Genomic DNA, 17,964 nt, shown 5'->3' with positions numbered 1-17,964 from the left:
CCCTAAACGAGTGAAATGACAGGAGAGGCTCCCGGAAAAGGAAGAATCACCAATAGCCTAGGAATGCAGGAATCACCTCAAAGTGGAAAGCAGACAGGTACAGAATGAAGGAGAAATCAAACTCGAGGAGAAACACATGCAGTAACCCGGCTGCAAAGTCAGTGCTTTAAAGGAGTCCTAAGGCTTGGGTGCAGAGAAGGCACTGGCACCCCACTCCAGTACTTTTGCCTGGAAAATCCCATGGATGGAGGAGCCTGGTAGGCTGCGGTCCATGGGGTCGCTAAGAGTCGGACACGACTGAGCGACTTCCCTTTCACTTTTCACTTTCATGCACTGGAGAAGGAAATGGCAACTCCAGTGTTCTTGCCTGGAGAATCCCAGGGACGGGGGAGTCTGGTGGGCTTCTGTCTATGGGGTCGCACAGAGTCGGACACGACTGGAGCGACTTAGCAGCAGCAGCAGCCTGGGGTGAGTGGATGTACAATGTGCAAATAGCTTTTTTTAGAAAGCTGAACGGTACAGAAAGGCGCCTAATGAAAAACACATGACTGTCTCAAACAGACGGAAAAACAGCATTTGATAAAATTCAACAGCCCTTCCTGATTAAAAAAAAAAAAAAAATGCAGTAAACTAAGAATAGAAGATTTCTTAACCTCGGCAAGGGATCTCTGGCAGAAACCCACAACACTCAGCAGACCTGGAAGCGCTCCCGACAAGGATGGGCCAAGACTCGGGCGCAGCCATCACGGACGCTACCTCCGACCCACACGGCTGCGCCGGGCTTCCAGAGGGAAGGAGCACTGACATCAACTAAGTTTCCAATAATTAGCAAATTTGTAGCTCTCCACCCAAACAGGCTGTCAGATTCTTTGTGCATCTTCCAAGACAACATCATCTCGTAAACTTTACTGCAAATGTTTCTGAGACTGATATTGTGACTCCTCCAGCAGAAAATTCCACCGTGCGTGTGAACAAGTAACCTTACAGGACCCCAGCTGAACCAGGGGATAAAAACTAACTTTCTGGAGAATGAGAGCCGCTGACTTGCTTCGGCTCTGTGTCTTTAATCAGGAGAACGTGGGAGGTGGGGCCAACTTAAAAAACCAGACCATGGCTCAGGCTCATTCTGACTCAGAGTCTCCTATTCTTAAAAAAAAAAAAAAAAAAAATCATTTAACAATGAATGTAAAAATGTGAAACTTTCCCTTATTTTACATCCCCATTTCAGGGCTAAACCAAGGCTCATTGAACAACAGTCTAAGGACCTATGTCCTTGGTTCTCCATCCCCCTTTACTATCTCACACCACCGCTGATCACCTTCTTTTCAGTTTCAGAGATAAACATTATATAGATCACACAGCTTGGCACATTCATAAAACCATGTGCCCCCGGCTTGAAGGGACATCTCCATGTTCATACACATTTGCTTTAAGGAGCTGACTTTTCCATGTCTATGGGACAGAAGAACATATACGTGTCCTCTGGCCGTGCTCTGGTTCAGAAGACTCCGCTCCAAATATGGAGTATTTTGAGGGGAGGAAACGGGTTGGAAAGAAGTCTTTGTGAACAAAGAATGGAGTTCTCAAGTTGTGTGGGAGGCTGGGACTCGGGGGTCAGGCCACACTGAAAGAGCCGGGCTGCGAGTGGAGAGACTGCCCCAAGATGACCTTAAAAATAAAAAATGAGGGTTGTAAAGCAAGTCGAGGAGGCAAAAGAACTTCTTATCTGCATCCAAGCCATGCTCAACTTTAACATTTTAGCTTCTGGAAGCCCGGGCCCCTCTCCCCCTTGGCCACCCCCTCCCGCAGCCCAGATCCACAGAGGATTCCCTCGTGTTGGAGAACACTGTGTTCAAGGATGTAAAATCCGCCCTTTTTTAGTGGGAGATTTCCTTCCACTTTTCTCATCTTTTCCTCTATTCCTGCAATGGGAGTAAGGCCCTTAACTTTGTCAGACATCTTTATGGGCGATGGCAGCGCCCGAGGCTGGGGTGACCAGGGGAACAGAAGACACGGCCCAGCGCCCGTGGAGACCCTTCGGCTCCCGGCGCCGATGCCAGCAGGATCAGAGCCGCTGTACACATCCGCCCGCCGCGTCCTCCGAGTAGAGGGAAACAGATGTCCAGCAGCTGTCCAGTGACAGCGCAGACCAGAGGGACGGACGGTAAAAGCGGCCCGAGCCAGAGAGAGCGAGCGGGGGGAATCTGAGGAGGAGACAAGCGGCAGGGCGCCGGACGGCCCTGCTCTCCCCGCCACCTCTGCAGTCAAACAAACAGAATCGGCCACACCTGGATTTTAAATATGCTTCCCGCAGATGTTAAAACACTTCTGCTTCTCTTTTTACAGACACAGGGTCTTTTTTACAGAGAAACTACCTCTCAGGGCCGCCAGGTGAGCTCATGTTCCTGAGAGGCACCGAGTGGGGTGCGTGGTCGCCAGGGCGGACCCCAGGAACACAGCTGCGGGGGCCACGGCTCTGCACCGCCCTCCCAAGCCGCAGGCAGGTCATCGCACCTGGTCAGGCCTCAGTTTCCTCATCTGTACGATGGGGCCGGTAGCCCCAATCTCAAGGACTGCTGTGAGAAGCCCCCGAGGAGCTCCTACTCAAAACACAAAGTGCCGCGTGCAACACAGGCATGTCGCAGACAATTAATAACCGACCAATAGAACCGTCACTGTGGTTACTGCAGTTCTACAGGTTAACTAGTAACATCCTTCACCTAGAGAGACTCACAAGGCGTTTCTCCTCCTTCAAGCAGAGCCTCAGGCACCTAAAGCTAAAATACCTGTTCCCCTTCTTCTCGGAAGGAGAGGGGAACTTTTGGGGGGATTTCTGGCTCTACAGAGGGCATCAAATGACTCACGCAAAGGAGACAGAACCAGTCAAAAAGAAATGCTTGGAGCCCAGTCTGCATTCTACTCCACCCGCCACCAGACTCAAGGAAGGTTCTGTCTTGGAGGACTGAAATGACAATCTGAAGACTGTTCATCACAGTGCAATTTACATGGCCAAAAAAAAAAAAACCCAAAACCAAACAAACCCAATGTAATCTACGCAATTGCAACAGGAGACAGGCTTGCATTCCAATGACCATACCACACAGCCAATCCAATGTGGATCTCGCTGACACGGAAGGATGTCTATGATGTAATTAAATGAGAAGAGCTGGGTAGGAAACCATAAGTATATGCAATTGTGCTCATGTTCTAAAAAATATATACACTCACTCACAGAGCAGTCAAGCTATACAAACCAAGATGGTGATAGCAGTAGAATTATAGATGGCTTTCCTTCTCCTCTTTGTAATTTTCTGGAATTTTTGGGGGGGACCTTATACTTTTACAATCAGAAAAAAGAGAATCGATAATGTTTTTGGTATCTGAAAACAAGACACGACCCTGTGGCGGAGCAGGTCAGGTGTGGAACTCCATGGTTCAGAGGCAGCTGCCCCCACGACCTTCAGCGGGGTTTTACATCACTCCCCGGGGTCCCCTCGAGGTCTCTGCCCTCCCACCTGCACGCCCCACACCCAGGGCTCCATTCGCTGAACAAATACCACTCAACTCAACGCCTGCCCAGAGCAGGGACCTGCTGCAGTAGGGGCCACGCACATGAACTAGACCACAGGGCCTCCGCCCAGCTCACACTTTCCGTCCAGTAAGGTAGTACTTCTCCCCTACACACACACACATTATTATTATTATCAGAACAGTAACAATAGTTCTACGAGGGAAAAGACAGAACAGCAGAACTTTAGACTAAGGGTTAGAGAGGGCTGGGAGGAGGCCTGTTTGTAACAGAGAACCACTGTGTGCCCTCAAGGCTGAACTGGGAGGGAGGCAGGTTAAGGGCCTCAGGACCTGCCCAAGTCTCTCGGAAGCTGAGCGGGATGGAGCCAGCATGAAGGGCGTTCCGGACGGGGGTCCTATGGAGCAGGGACTCAGGGCTCTTCAGGAAGCGGTAGCCCTGATCAGACTTCACGGGACCCGGTGACAGCGTTTTGCAGAGGGGCACCCTCCCACCAGCGGCCTCACCCAGGGGTGCTCGCCACCAGAGGGCCCCTGCAGCCAGAAGCTGGACCTGTTTATGTGCCAGGAGTGGGCCCACCTCTTGGGTCCTCCAACACAGGAGTCACACTCGAGCAGTTTATATTTCAAATCGGCATGCCCGATTATCCATTTACAGTAAGAAGGACGACTGCGCATTGCTTTCACGCTGACTGGTCAGTTCAGAGGTTAACTATGGACCTATCTCAGAGGACATGCAGATACTAGAATTAATGTGATCACCGCACCAGTTCCCAGGTGGAGAGACCATTTATAATGGAAAACCGCTGTGTGCTCATTGTCGACCCAGGAAGGGGGCAGTTTAAGGGCCAGATGCCCCGTCCCTCCACGGGGACTGCTGACGCCCACTGCCCACACCCTCACATTCAAATGGGGTCTCACCGAGCCGGACCCCAGAGGCCACCAAGCAGCTCCGCCTCTGCGCCCAAAGGACACAGCCCTCCTTGCCTGTTTTACCAGGAGGGGATGGACTGACCTCACAGTCTGTAGCCCCAAGACAGGAGCCAGCCTCCCCGTTCATGAACACCTTGAGGACACATCTCTGCTGTCCTGAGACGCCCCCAACAAGCCCTCTTCCCAATTCTCCCCTCTTTAATCCAACAAGCTGGGGGCTCCGCTCTCCTCTGCCACCTGCCTTTACTAAGCCCCTTGTCTCCTGATCTCTGCACACACTCTGGGTCTCGTGTGCCCCACTTGGCGCAAAGACGCACCTTTCTAATCCCTTCCTTACTTTCTGGCCCTTCCACCAGACCCACTGCCAAGCCCACTCCTGGATAAACTCAACCAGCCTTTAACCCAACCCAGAGACAAGTGCATTCCTGCGCTTGTACAAGTACCACAAACCAGAAGGCGAATCAGTTCTCTGACCTTGGGAAACCCACAGCCAGACGCAGGCAGGCCCCCGAGTCCAGGCTGCAAGGGCAGCCATAAGCCCCCAGGGGTCAAGCGCACTCCGGCCCTGATCGCCGGGCCCCGGGGCACAGGGGTCTCCTGCCTCCCACTGGCCGTTTACCCTCCCAGCTGCTGCTCCTGCCCGTTAAGCCCAGCAAGGGCGCGGAGCCCTCCTGGCCTGTTGTGAGGGGCCCCTGCCATCAGGGAACCCACGGAGCCTCCGCGAGCTGCCCCTGCGCAGGGCTCCGGCTCACAGAGCGTGCTCCAGAGGTGGAGAGACAGCTTGCCAGTGCTGGCAGCAGCCAGGACCCAGCGGGGGCTCTGCGGCAGCCTCCTCCAGCCGCCTTCCTGGAGGCGGCGGCCTTCCCTGTGGGGCTCTCTGGCTCCCTCCTCCAGCCGCCTTCCTGGAGGAGGCTGCCTTCCGCGCGGGGCTCTCTGGCTCCCGCAGGTTCCGTGTCCTCCCTGGCGTCTTCCCAACCGTTGCCTCTGGTCACTCAAACCCGCGGCGCTCGCTGCCTCTGCCCTCACTCCTGCCACCCCGGATTCTCCTCTCCCCAAGCTCTCCACGCAGGGCTGCTCCCCGCAACCTCAGCCTCGGGCACCCCCCGCCCCCGCGCCTCCTGACAGCTCAGCGCTGTCACCACGTCACACATCGTCGGCGGGGCGCGGGCTACTCCGGGATACTTAACTGCCTGCCAGACGTCCCGGCTGGGACGTCACAGAGACACACCACTGTGTCCAAAGCCACCCCGCCATCCCGATTGTCCACGCGTTCAGCTCACTCTGCTTGCCTGATTCAGGTCTTCCCTGGGCAGCACTCTAGTTATCTCCGACCTGCACCCCAGAGGTCAGCAGGTCCTGCCAACCCCACCTCGGTGTCATGGGCTGGTTCTGTTTAAGCTGGTAAGCCTGTCTCTTCATTTCTAGTCCCAGCGGGTACCCTATTTCAAGACCTCCTCACTGTTCTACATATAATACGCACAGTTATCTTCCTACATCACCCAGCTGGTCAGCGTGCCCACCCTCCCCCCCAACCACGTGTCCCGTCTGCAGAGCTGCCAGCGAGGAGAGCTTCGAGAGTCCCCAGGATGCAATTCCCAGACAGGACAGACGCCCACCGCCCTGGGAAAAGGACACAAGTGATTCCTGGGTCCTGACCAAGGTCTGCCTGTCCAGGAACTCAGATGCCACTGGTCCACTCTGCCTCTGGGCCAAGGAACCTCCTGGAGGCAAAGCAGAGAGGCCCTCGTCTCTCCTGTTGGACGTTCTCAGGGAGCCTGACTGCACAGGTCAGCCAGCAGGAGACACCTCAAGCCCCCACGAGGAGGACACCATGAAAGGGTCCCTCAGGCTCAACGCCACGGCTGGATGCTCAAGGAGGGGGCTGGATTCAGCACAACGTGTACTGAGGACCAGAGGCACGGGGACCCAGCGGCCCCGCCACGCAGCTGTGTGCAGGGAGGGGCAGCTGCGTCTTCCGTGCCCACGGACCGCACCCCCTCCGGCTCCCAGCCCGGCTGCGGGACAAGCCCGGGGCCCAGCAGGGCCATCCTGAAGGGGACGCGGGACTTCCTCGTGCTCGGGAGTGGGAGGGCTGGGGCGATCTGTGGGCAGGACAAGGGCGTGCCGTCACCGAAGGTCCGTCCCCACCGGCCTGGCACAGGAACCGGAGCCTCCCGGGAGCCATGCAGCGCCTCGCCTCTGGTCCTGTGATGGTTCCAGCCTCTCCCCAACCCGGCCCCTAGGCTCAGCGCGTTTCCCTGCTGTCGGGGGCACGTGTCCTCCTGGCAGGAGGACCACCCGCTCGTTCTCGCAGGCTCAGTCACTGCTCGTTCCACGAGGTCCACCCTGGTCCCTGTGGCCAGAACCGCTCCCCCCCAAGGCCAGGCACCCCGCGGCGGGGCCACCGGTGCTCGTCCTGGGCTCCGGGTGCCCCCACCGAGCCCCCCACTCTCCTCCTCACACGTGGTGGTCTCCTACCACATATGAAACCCCACGAAATCTGATGCCACACCACAGACGGCAGCGCTCTGTATACACACATCTTCATTTCGTCTACACAGTCTCCCAAGCCAGCCAACCTGCAGGGACGGCAAGAGTGAAAACCCAGAGAGAGCAGAAGACCTAGCCACGCGCATGGGTGTGTCTGTTCCACGTCTCTAGAACGCGGCCCGCACACCCGGCCGGCCGCGACGCTGAGCCACGAGGACGGCATCGGCCGTGGGCAGTCACCACGGCGTTCCCTCACTGTGACGTTCTGACAGGAGAAGATACATCTCAAACACCTCCGACAGCCTCCCGACCCTGCCAAGCCTCTCTGCCGACAGTTATCACTCAGACTACACAGCTTGTACCAACCGGAAGAATGCACTATTAACATTTTAGGAACCAGCTGTATTTTAAGTTGTTTTTAAAAGAATTGCTTTTTAAGTTCAGGTCCATGAAAATCAGGGAAAAAAACACTGTGAATCTTGAGTACCTATTTTATTGCTTCATCTGTCACCAAAAGCAAGCACCCTCGGGCTGCCGTTCAAGTGCAGTCCGCCCGCAGGTAACTGCTGGAACAATTCCCACTGAAGCAACTTCTTTACTTTGCTTTTAAAAAGAATAAAAGGGCTGAGGGGAAAATAGTGAAAGAGTAAAGAAACGACTGCTAATGAACAAGATGGAGTTCAACAAAGACTAGGGAGAGTCATGTGCTTAGTAAAGAAAACGCAAACCACGACGCAATGTCAACAGCCTACAGTGTGGGTAAGCCTACTGAGCAAGCAAGAGGCAATTCTAAAAGCAAGCCTTTGTGAGGCTATTGTGCCGGACGCTAGGGTGGGCACATGGCACTAGACTTCCGCCCAGACCCACAGGGTGTCCACGCCAGAGCGAGCTCCGAGGCGACCTGAGACCCCGCGTGCCACGCCAGCACGCCGTCTCAGGTGGCCACTCGCGGAGGCGCTGTCTGCCGCGGGGCGGGAGAGGCAGCAGGCAACGGGAAACCTCTGAAATTTCTGCTCAGTTTTGCTGTGAACCTAAAGCTGCTCTCAAAATAAAGTCTACTTAAGACGAGGGGAAGAGAAGAGAGCCAGCAGCCCTTCCTGCCTGGGCTCCGCCTGTCATCGCCCACAAGTCGCCACCGTTGTCTCCAGCTCTGTCCCCGTTCCCCACTGCACTTGCTCTCTGAGTCTTCAGCTAATGACTTGCAAATGTGATTCCCAGCTCTATTATCTGTCTCCTCAGCTTCAAACCCACGCCGCCTCCTCCTCCTTATGGAGGCCTCACTAGCATCTCAAAATGCACACTTTCAGAACAGGACTCCGGGCCAATGGAAATGGACAAGACTAAAATCACAGGAATAAAATCTGGAGAGCAGAAAAAATGATCACTTGCCAAAGAAATAACTGTAGAAGGAGAGAATCTAAGAGAACCAATCAAAACTCAGCATGTCTAGAAAACAGTAATTTGGTAAGCTAGTGAGACACAAAGTTAATACACAGAAAATCAACAGCTTACATAAATCCCAACAATAACTAGTTAGAAAATAAAATGGAAACAAATGGGAAAGAACACTTCAATTAGGGGAGCAATAAAACATCGAACATCCAGAAATAAATTTAATAAATGTGTAAAACTTGTAAGTGGAAGGAAAACTTTAACACATTCTTGCGTGACCTAACGGACTTAAGTGAGAAAACATATCATGTTTCTGGATATAAAGATGCAACATCAGAAACACGTCATACTCTCCAAGGTAATCTATAAATGTAAGGCCATCTCAAAGTGGCAGCTGTTTATTTTCTGCTGTAGACAAGCAAATTGTAAAGACCATAAGAAAAAAAAAAACAAGCGAAGAAAAAGGGCCAGGAAAACTCTGAAAAGAAAAACGAAAAGGGGGAAGAAACAACTCTAAACAATATTAAAACACCACAGCCAACGAGGAAGGAAAATTGGGCAGTACTGACATAACAGACAGACCAAGGAAACAGAACAGTTAAGTCTAGAAGGACTCAAATCAGATGGAAACTTAGTTTATGACAAGGCGGCAAGGTAAAGATGAACTTCTTAATAAATGGGGTCACAACAGTCCTCTGGGGGCAGGGGGAAACCTGTATGTACACATCATACACCAAAAGCAATGCCAAGTAGTTCAAAGACTTAAACGTAGAAAGGGAAACTATAGAATAAAACTCAGATACACTCTTTTATAATCTTGGAATGGGGAAGTCATTTCTAAGTATGACTCAATTAGCTGCAAAAGAAAAAAAAATACATTTGGCTACACTAAAAAATAAGATTTTCTTCATGACAGCAAAACAAGCCAACAAAATGTCATAAGCAGAGTCAAAAGAGAATCAGCAAACCGCAAGACATTTGCAGATCATGGGAATAAATGGCCCAAACAAAGACAGACCTTCTAGAAGTTGAAAATGAAAAGACCAATAACCCAGTGGACAAATAGGCACACAATGAGAGGTAAGCAAATAAAAACTAAACTAAGATTCCATTTCTGATCATCGGGTTGTCCAGACCCATAGGCTGGCCAGATAATTCTCTGTTGATGAGGCTTCGGGGGCTCCTGAGGTCTCCCACGTGGTTGGTGGGAGTTAAAAATAGCAAACGGGTGTGGAAGCAAGTCTGGTAGCCTCTACCAACCTCTCAGATCCATTTTCCCTTTGGATCCATAATCCCACTTGTGGAAATTTCTCTCTCAGATCAATCTGCAAAACTTGAGAACCCATAAGAGGAGGCTGAGCTGGGGACCCATGTGGTTCAGGTTCCCTGGGATACTTTAGGTGGCTCTCGGCCATGTCTGCGGATCACGTGACAGGACACGTGATCGGGGGGCTGACCGACAACTGAGCCCCCTTACCTGATGGAACAGTGGACGGTGGGCGCCAGACAGAGTGGTCTTTACCACAGTCAAGCCTCTCGGTGCCTGAGAGGGTGAGGGCGGTGGAGGAGAACGGAGGTGGGAACTGTACCGAGTCAGAAGGCAGTCTGGGAAATGGTTTCCATCACTGGATATGTAACTTTTTTTGGGGGGGAGGCCTTGCCACGCATCTTATGCGATTTTAGTTGCCGGACCAGGGACGGAACAAACCCCAGCCCTCAGCAGTGAGAGTGGGGGAGTCCTAACCACGGGACCGCTGGGGGCATCCCGAGGGCATTGTAGATAAAGCAGACTTGATTCTAACACTGAAGTCTAATCAAAATGGAAATGCTATCCTATTAGGAATACACTTGACGATTACCACAAGTCACAAGTCACATTTTTTTCTTCTTTGGTGTTTACTATGAAAAACTATTTGTGAGAATTCCAATGCGTACAAGGTTTCTACACCTGCGGTCCGGAACGAGCAGGTAAGCCTGTGTTGAACATGCACGTCTGACGCAGCCCAGTGAATCACAGTGAATCTGGTGCATTCTGTCCTGATTAAGTCTGGCGGTGTCAGACTCCACAGATAAAACAGCACACAGGCTGCCACCTCAGTGACAAAACAGCCTGAAGAAATAGTTTCAGGTGACAAAATTCTAAACCCGCTCATCTACATGATTCCACTACATAACTTAACAGAACTTAGCGGTAACGCTTCCATGCATTCCAATTACATGTGTTCCTACACTACCTTTAGAATAATTTGGTATGTTTTTCAGAACATTTCATCAATCAAAAACTCAAATATATGAAGAAGTATCCTGGTAAAATTCAAAACCAGAAACTGAAAGAAAGACTGGAAAAAGCTTCAAAATATTAAAAAAAAAAATTCTTGTATTACAATGAAAACTTAAAACTTTCAGTGGTCAAAATCTTGAATGAAACCTTCCTAAATTATCAGTAATTTAAATTTTTCATTCAATCATCCTAGAGGGAAAGACTGAATGATCTTTCTTTTTCTTTTTTCAGTAATATACCATATTATTATGTGCAGAGGTTATCAATTAGCTAGAGTAGGCAACCAAAAATGTAGGGAAACTTCTAAAGTTGTGGCAAGCACAGAAAAGAACTGGGGGATCTGTCTGAGTTTTGACTTGTTTGTGGTTTTCTAAGCTTTCTAAAATTTCTAAGTTATGACTTCTTTCTCATTGTACACAATTTCGCTTTGATACTCAATTCTGTGATATTTTTCTTGAAGAGGGTGTTCCAAATGACGAATTTCATGTCCCACAAAAGCCAGCTCCTCCCCAGCTGGCCAAGGACGTTAGGACTGGGCAGTTCACTGGGCTATCTCTACTTCGCCTGGTCCTCGCCACCCTCGGAAGGTGCACCTTTGGGAAACTGCGTCTAGAGGGAGCCGCTGCCACACCAGAGCCGCCTCACCACCTCCGATCACACCGCCCCCTTCCCCAATCCTTTCTGCCTCAAAGACCTTCCCAAAGATCTGTCCAAAAACATCTCAAAATAGCATGGGGATGAGTCACGGAGGATCTAAATTTCTAAACAAATACATTCCACAGAATGGATAATCTCCCACTACCCCTTACCCCGCACAAAAGGCATTTACTTCTTAAAGATTCTCCCATATGTGGGCAGAAGAAAAGCAGGTAATTCTCCTCCAAATAAATTTAAAAAGCCAATGACAAAAACAAAACTAGGCTGGGAATTCCTTGGCAGTCCAGTGGTTAAGACTGTACCCTCACTGCAGGGTGCAGAGGTTTGATCCCCCGTCAGGGAACTAAGATCCCACACGACCTGACCCTATCCCATGAATTAAATTTACCTGTAATTTTCTCCCTCTAGTGATGTGGAATGTACATATCCTACTTCAAATATTCTAGAGGTTACTTGAGGTTGTTTTTTATAAATCACACTACTAACTATATTTTTCTATTTTTCAAGATAAAAAATGAAACAGTTAAGAGGAAAAGGCAGGACGTTTACTTTGTCACAACCTTCCTGACTCCCCCATCACCTGCTTCTTGGCTTGTTAGAGCAGCTTCAATCCACCTTTATTATTGCTGCCATTATTACTGAATTACTGTGGGTTGTTTTTTTTTTTCATTACATTATCTTCTCTTGCAAGATTTATGACAATTGAATTTTGATTTGTAACCAAATCTATAATTACATAGACTTAAATTTTGTTTACATGATTTCAATTCCACCTCTATTTTATATCACAACTTTCTCCTTCCTAAGTTATTCTAAGTAATCTTTTAGTGGATTGGAATATATCTTTGAAAAAGTCCCCCCTACCCCCAAGAAAAATTCACAGGTGGTCTATCAGGAAGATATTCGGTCCAGGTAGCAGCAGGAAGAAAAAAAAAAAAAAAAAACTCCTTAAAGAATAAGGAAATGTGCTGGCCCTTATAATTCTTCAGTGCAAAGGCAGGGTCAGCTCCAGCAGAAGGCAGGGTGCTAGGACTGATTTCTGTACCTTCACAGAACATGTTTGTTGCCTTCACAAATGAACAGCAATTAGTGTAATTATTTAACTCTTGGTTACAATCTTTCAGCCACAAAACTCTTACCCTCCCCTCTACTATCTTCTGGCAATGCTACAGTAAAGCCTAAAGTCATCCTGATTCTTCCTTGTTAAGTAATCGCCACCCCCCCCGCCCCCATTCTGACCGGCTGTACTGTATTTTATCTTTGAGATCTAAAATTTTCACAAGCACAGTTGCTCTTTCCACTAATTTCATCTTAGCAGAATGAGCCCTTTCAATTCACAGAAGCAGCTGTTGTTTTTTCAGCTCAAAGATACGTTTTCCATTGTATCTCTGGATTACTGTTTCTGTTCTGCTGGTTTGGGTGCTTCCTCAGGAACAACTTATTTAGATCAGAGCACTGATTAACTTGCTACACTGGAATGATGTTCTTCCTGCAAATCCATTTAGTATCATTAAGGTTTCTTCCTCTCAGCTCATTCATTTCACTTTACCTGCCTTATCTCTCCTTTAATCACGTTATTTCAGAGTCTTCCTTGAATTTTATTAAATTGAATTTTATTTTTTTTAAAAAAGCACAAAGCAGATTCAACCTGAAATTGACTCACAGTTTCTATAATTAATCTTCCTCAAAAATTACACTTTTCCTCTGCGTCAAAAAGTCTATCCCTCTTGCTTACTTTATCCTGGCAACACGTTGCTTCTTTTGCTTTTTATCATGGAACAAGGACATTCAGGTGCGATTTGCCCTCAAAACGACGGCTGGCACTGCTTAGGAAGCTGAGTTTGGTGGGCTTGTTTTTCTTCCCTTCCAGATCTAAGTCTGTGAGCTGAAGGGTCGATGCACATCAAGTTGCATCACCCATTCGCCAGTGGTCCAGCTTCTCCCTGAATCCATCGTGTTGCTTTTGTGACCTAGTTTCTGTACATCACTCTCCATCTGGCACGGCTTCTGCTCCAGAGAGCTGGGGTGCTCCCACTGCACCAGGGGCGGCGGCTGTGGAGCCGGGGGACCCCCGCTAGTCTTGAGCACTGCAGCTGCCTGTGTCCTCTGGCCTCCAGCTGCTCCGAACACCGAGGCTGTGCGGGACCCCCAACCTGTGCCTGCAGCCCCGCAGCCTCTCTCCCCCTGTTGCTGCAATCGGCAGAGCCGAGAGCACGTCTAACCCTGCACCGAGCCCTCGAGCAGCAGTCAGGAGTCAGCCCCTGGGATCTCTTCACCCTGATTTCAACTCTCACCGTTCGGTTCTTCACCTACGTTTTTTTCTCCTCCATCACTTCCATCAGAACCTAGTGACCTGAGTGGGGAGGAGAGGCCGGAAGTCAAACACCAATGTTCAAGTCCCACCTTCCCTCACGTTTCCAGTGATCCTCTTCTCAAGGGTTCTAGCTTCTGAATCCTTCTCCTTAGGGGGGCAGTGACCCTCTCCATAAAGATTTTGTGTTGCATTTTCTCTTTCACGCTGTCAGTCTCCCCATCCGTCTGGACATGTTCACAATAAGACGCAGCGGTGCGGCTTCCTCCTGCACTGGGTCAGGCACCTTCCCTCCTCGACTTGCATCCTGAACAGGAATGTTCACCGTGTTCAGTCCCGCAGGCTTCACGTTGGGGTGAAAAGCCCCCATCACACAGCGGGGGAAACAGCTGCAGCTGAGTGCTGGCATCTACTCCGGGAGCCCCAGTTCTCCCCCAGAGAACTCCATCTCTACGAAGAAATATTCGCCTGATGCAAAGTGCTATCACCTGCCTGCCTCAAAAGAAGAAGGGAGAGGTGGGAATTCCCTGGTGGTCCAGCGGTGAGGCACTCCAACTGCTGTGGGCCCGGCTTTGATCCCTGGTCGAGATAACGGCCTGAGTCCTCAACCACAACCATGTCCACACTCGCTCTGCTCGGGGGCTGCCCGAGGGCCCTTCTGCTCACTCTCAACCTGCATCCGGTTTTCATCTTCTTGTTGAAAGGGTCCAACTTCTTATCTCTTTCAAAGGTCTGTAGAAAACTCTCCTCTGGTAAAAGGTCCCTTTCCCAGTCTCTGCTGCTCTGAGTCTCCTATTGCCTCCTTTTTGACTGTTTGCTGGGATCTCAGGGTGAACTGGTGTTTGCTGGGATCCCAGGTGGTGCTAATGGTAAAGCCTGCCTGCCAATGTGGGAGACTCAAGAGATGTGGGTTCAATCCTTGAGTTGGGGAGATACCGTGGAGGAGAGCACGGCAACCCGCTCCAGTACTCTTGCCTGGATAATCCAGGGATGGAGGGGCCTGGTGGGCCACGGTCCAGAGGGTGGCAAAGAGCCGGACACAACTGAAGTGAGTTAACACGCGTGCAGGGTGATCAGAGGACGAAGTCTGGTCTCAGGTGTCCGCCGCTGGGACTGCACTTGCAAAGTCTCACTGGATCCCCACGGGGAGATTCTCTGTGCTTCCGTTAACACATTTCAGTACAGCTCACTGGGAAAGTCGGCCTCTTGTAGCCGTATGTTGGTTTCCAGCGTAAAGATCTTCTACAGATGATGTGGTTCTGCTCTGAAGCAACCACGCAGAGCATTACAAACACTCTAAACCAAGGCATGACGACAGCAAGGCTTCAGCGTCGTCCTTCTTCAAATAAAAATGTCGAAAGTAAACTTCAGCTTTCTCAATGGGAAGAAAACACATGCCAACTTAAAAACCTTCAAGGCAGCACACAAACCACGCTCCAACCACGTGACAGAGGTGAGTAAAATCTCTCCAGCCAATCCAGGCCCCCTGCACCCAGGCAGAGCGCAGGCGTGCCAGGCTGAATCAATCATTCAGGGTGCGGAGGAGCTCGGAAAATGGAATCATGCTACAACACCAAGGGACTTGCTCAGAGAAGGGAACACAGATGGGCCATGTCCATGAAACGTCCAAAACAGGCAAATCCACGGCGACAGGAGGCAGAAGAGCGGGGATGAGTAGGGAGACTTGTGCTAACAGAGATGGTGCTCTCTTTCAGGTGACGAAAATGATCTAAAATTACGTGATGGCTGCATAACTTTGTGAATACTAAAAACCACAGAATTGTATAACTCTAAAAGGGTGACTCTTCAGACACAGAAAACAAAGTTGTTACCCAAGAGGGGGAGTGGGAGAGAGGGATAAATTAGGAGCTTGGGATTAGCTCATACAAACTAGCATCTATAAAATAAACAACAAAGTCCTACTGTATAGTATGAGAGCTATATTCAACATCCTGTGCTAAACCATACTGGAAAAGGACGAGAAAAAGAATGCATATTAATGTACTTATAACTGAATCGCACTGCTGTATGCCGGAGACACAACACTGGTCATCAACTATCCTTCAATTTTTTAAAAAAGGAAAAAAGTCAGGACACTTGAAAAAAATCAAGTTTGCTCTCATGCATTCCTTGGAAAATCTGAACAACATGAGTGAGAACTCACTACCGTCTCCTCATCGAAACTGAGGTCCAGCACGTTGAGAAAAAAAAGAAAAAAATAAAAGTTTGAAAAACTTTTAAAACCTAAACAGAATGAAAATAAGAAATAAACTTTTTTAAAAGGGTGACAAAATAGTATACAAATGATGGCTCAGTTTCTAAAAAAAGGGAGAAAAGAGGAGGAGGTTTCGCAACACCTTCATCAGACCCGCCGCGTCAGGAGAAGAGGGTCTCTGGTGCTCCACAGAGCAGCAGCCCCGAGACGCCACCAGGCTGTTCTTTCGTTTAGTCGCTGAGTCAGGCCCGACTCTCTGCGACCCCGTGGACTATCGCCCGCCAGGCTCCTCTGTCCATGGGATTCTCCAGGCAAGAATACTGGCGTGGGCTGCCATTTCCTTCTTCAGGGGATCTTCCCGATTCAGGGATCGAACCTGCATCTCTTATGTCTCCTGCATTGGCAGGCGGGTTCTTTACCACTAAGCCACCTGGAAGTTTAAAACAAAAAGCAAAAACTACGACTAAAATTGGGACAGGAGGGAAGTAGAGGAGACTGGGGGAAGTCTCTTGAAGGGTCATAAACTGCCCCCCCAGCTCATCTCAGCGGGAGGCAGAATATAGTAACTTGTGAGGACCCAGGAGACTGAACTGTCCAGCGTAAGGTAGGTGAGGATTCTTCAAACAGCGGTCCTGCGGGCAGACACAGCAGGGTCTCAGGGACAGAGCAGACTGCTCTTCCATTTGTTAAGCTGCACTCATTTCTTCATCCACTCAAGCGTCACGGGTTTATTTTCCTCACAGAGTTTACGCAGCCTTAAGACACTCGATGATATTTCTATGCTAAATAATAAACATATTTACTACTGATGCCCTGAACCTCAGAAACGTAGAGAGATCATCTAAAAATAGAGTGCAGAGTTTCAAGGAAACCTGCCCAGGAAGTCCAGTCCAGAACCCACAGCTTGGACGATCACCATGGAACCCCAGGACTTCTTCACAGGCCCTGCTGGTCTCGAATTGCCCCCAGACAAGAAGTCTGCTACAACTAGAAGAAACCCGAGAACCTCCTAACATTTAAAAAAAAAAAGAAAATGTTCAAGATGCACAAGCATGTGAAAATCACTAGTCTTATGATTACTACATTGATCACAAAAACTATTAGTTGGAAACCCATAATCCATTTTCCACTACCAGGTGAGGTTACGTGCCTCCTGCTTTTAAGGTAGCGGTGGCTCATATCATAAAGAATCCGCCTACGATGCAGGAGACCTGGGTTCGATCCCTGGGTTGGGAAGATCCCCTGGAGAAGGAAATGGCTGCCCACTCCAGTATTCTTGCCTAGAGAATCCCATGGACAGAGGAGCCTGGTGGGCTACAGCTCATGGGGTTGCAAGAGAGTCAGACACGACTGAGCGACTAACACTTGTAAGACACAGCTGATCAGAGACGAGGGCTTTTATGGGAACTACGTGGAAGCAGACAGGCAAATCTGAAATCTAACTTTACTGAACTGCTGATTCTATACTAACTTGCTCTCTGGCAAATGAGTTAAGTATGAGTTCTATGGAACAGATCTAAGGAAAGAGAACACCGCTCTTTCCCCACACTGCTGCCCCCTCCGTGGGAGCATGAACAGCACTTTGAGGGGTCCCTGCCCTGCTGAAAACACGTCAGCCTCGTGCATACACTCTGGTGACACGGTTGTTCACCTAACGTGATTAAAAGGGAGAAACCGAGACGCCTGCTCGACTTCTCGCAAACATAAGGAACACTTCAGGGTAGGTCTGGCAGGGAGACTCCGGGAACCAGTCACTGTTTCTCGAATACTTTTGTAGAGTGTCACTTTTTTTTTTTCCCCACCCTGCCCTTTCATTTATTGAATTTTCATACAATGAGTGTGCTATGATCATCACCGGATATACTAACAACAGAAAAAGCTACAGCTGGATCCTGTATTAGTCTCAGCTGCAGCTCAAGTCTACAAACATTTAAAGCCAAAGGAAGGCGCAGAGGGAAGGAGAGAGGAAGAAAGACTTGTTCCTGAGAGCTGGAAGGTCTGCTCTGCCTCCAAGGTTCTGGCAGCAAAGACATCTCTTCTGTGTTATGTAAATAGTTTGTCTTACTAAGTTTTCCAGTTCTAAAGCTCGTTTCTTTGTGAAACCAGGGCCAAATATTAAAACAAAATCCTCAGTATGTTAAGCCAGATAACTAATCA

General features: G+C 49.6%; 1 protein-coding gene and 1 pseudogene across 4 annotated transcripts in view; one reads left to right on the top strand and one right to left on the bottom strand.

The window, feature by feature from the left end:
- The window catches only part of CYTH3 (cytohesin 3), a 66,621-nt gene that overhangs the window by 33,751 nt on the left and 14,906 nt on the right, over positions 1-17,964 (bottom strand). The window lies entirely within an intron of this gene.
- On the top strand, positions 15,684-15,784 carry LOC136162209 (small nucleolar RNA SNORD116; annotated as a pseudogene).

Source organism: Muntiacus reevesi, chromosome 2 (genome assembly GCF_963930625.1).
Source record: "Muntiacus reevesi chromosome 2, mMunRee1.1, whole genome shotgun sequence".
Taxonomy (NCBI): Eukaryota; Metazoa; Chordata; class Mammalia; order Artiodactyla; family Cervidae; genus Muntiacus; species Muntiacus reevesi.
Note: the sequence above shows the minus strand (reverse complement) of the source record. Positions and strands in the feature narration are given on the sequence as shown.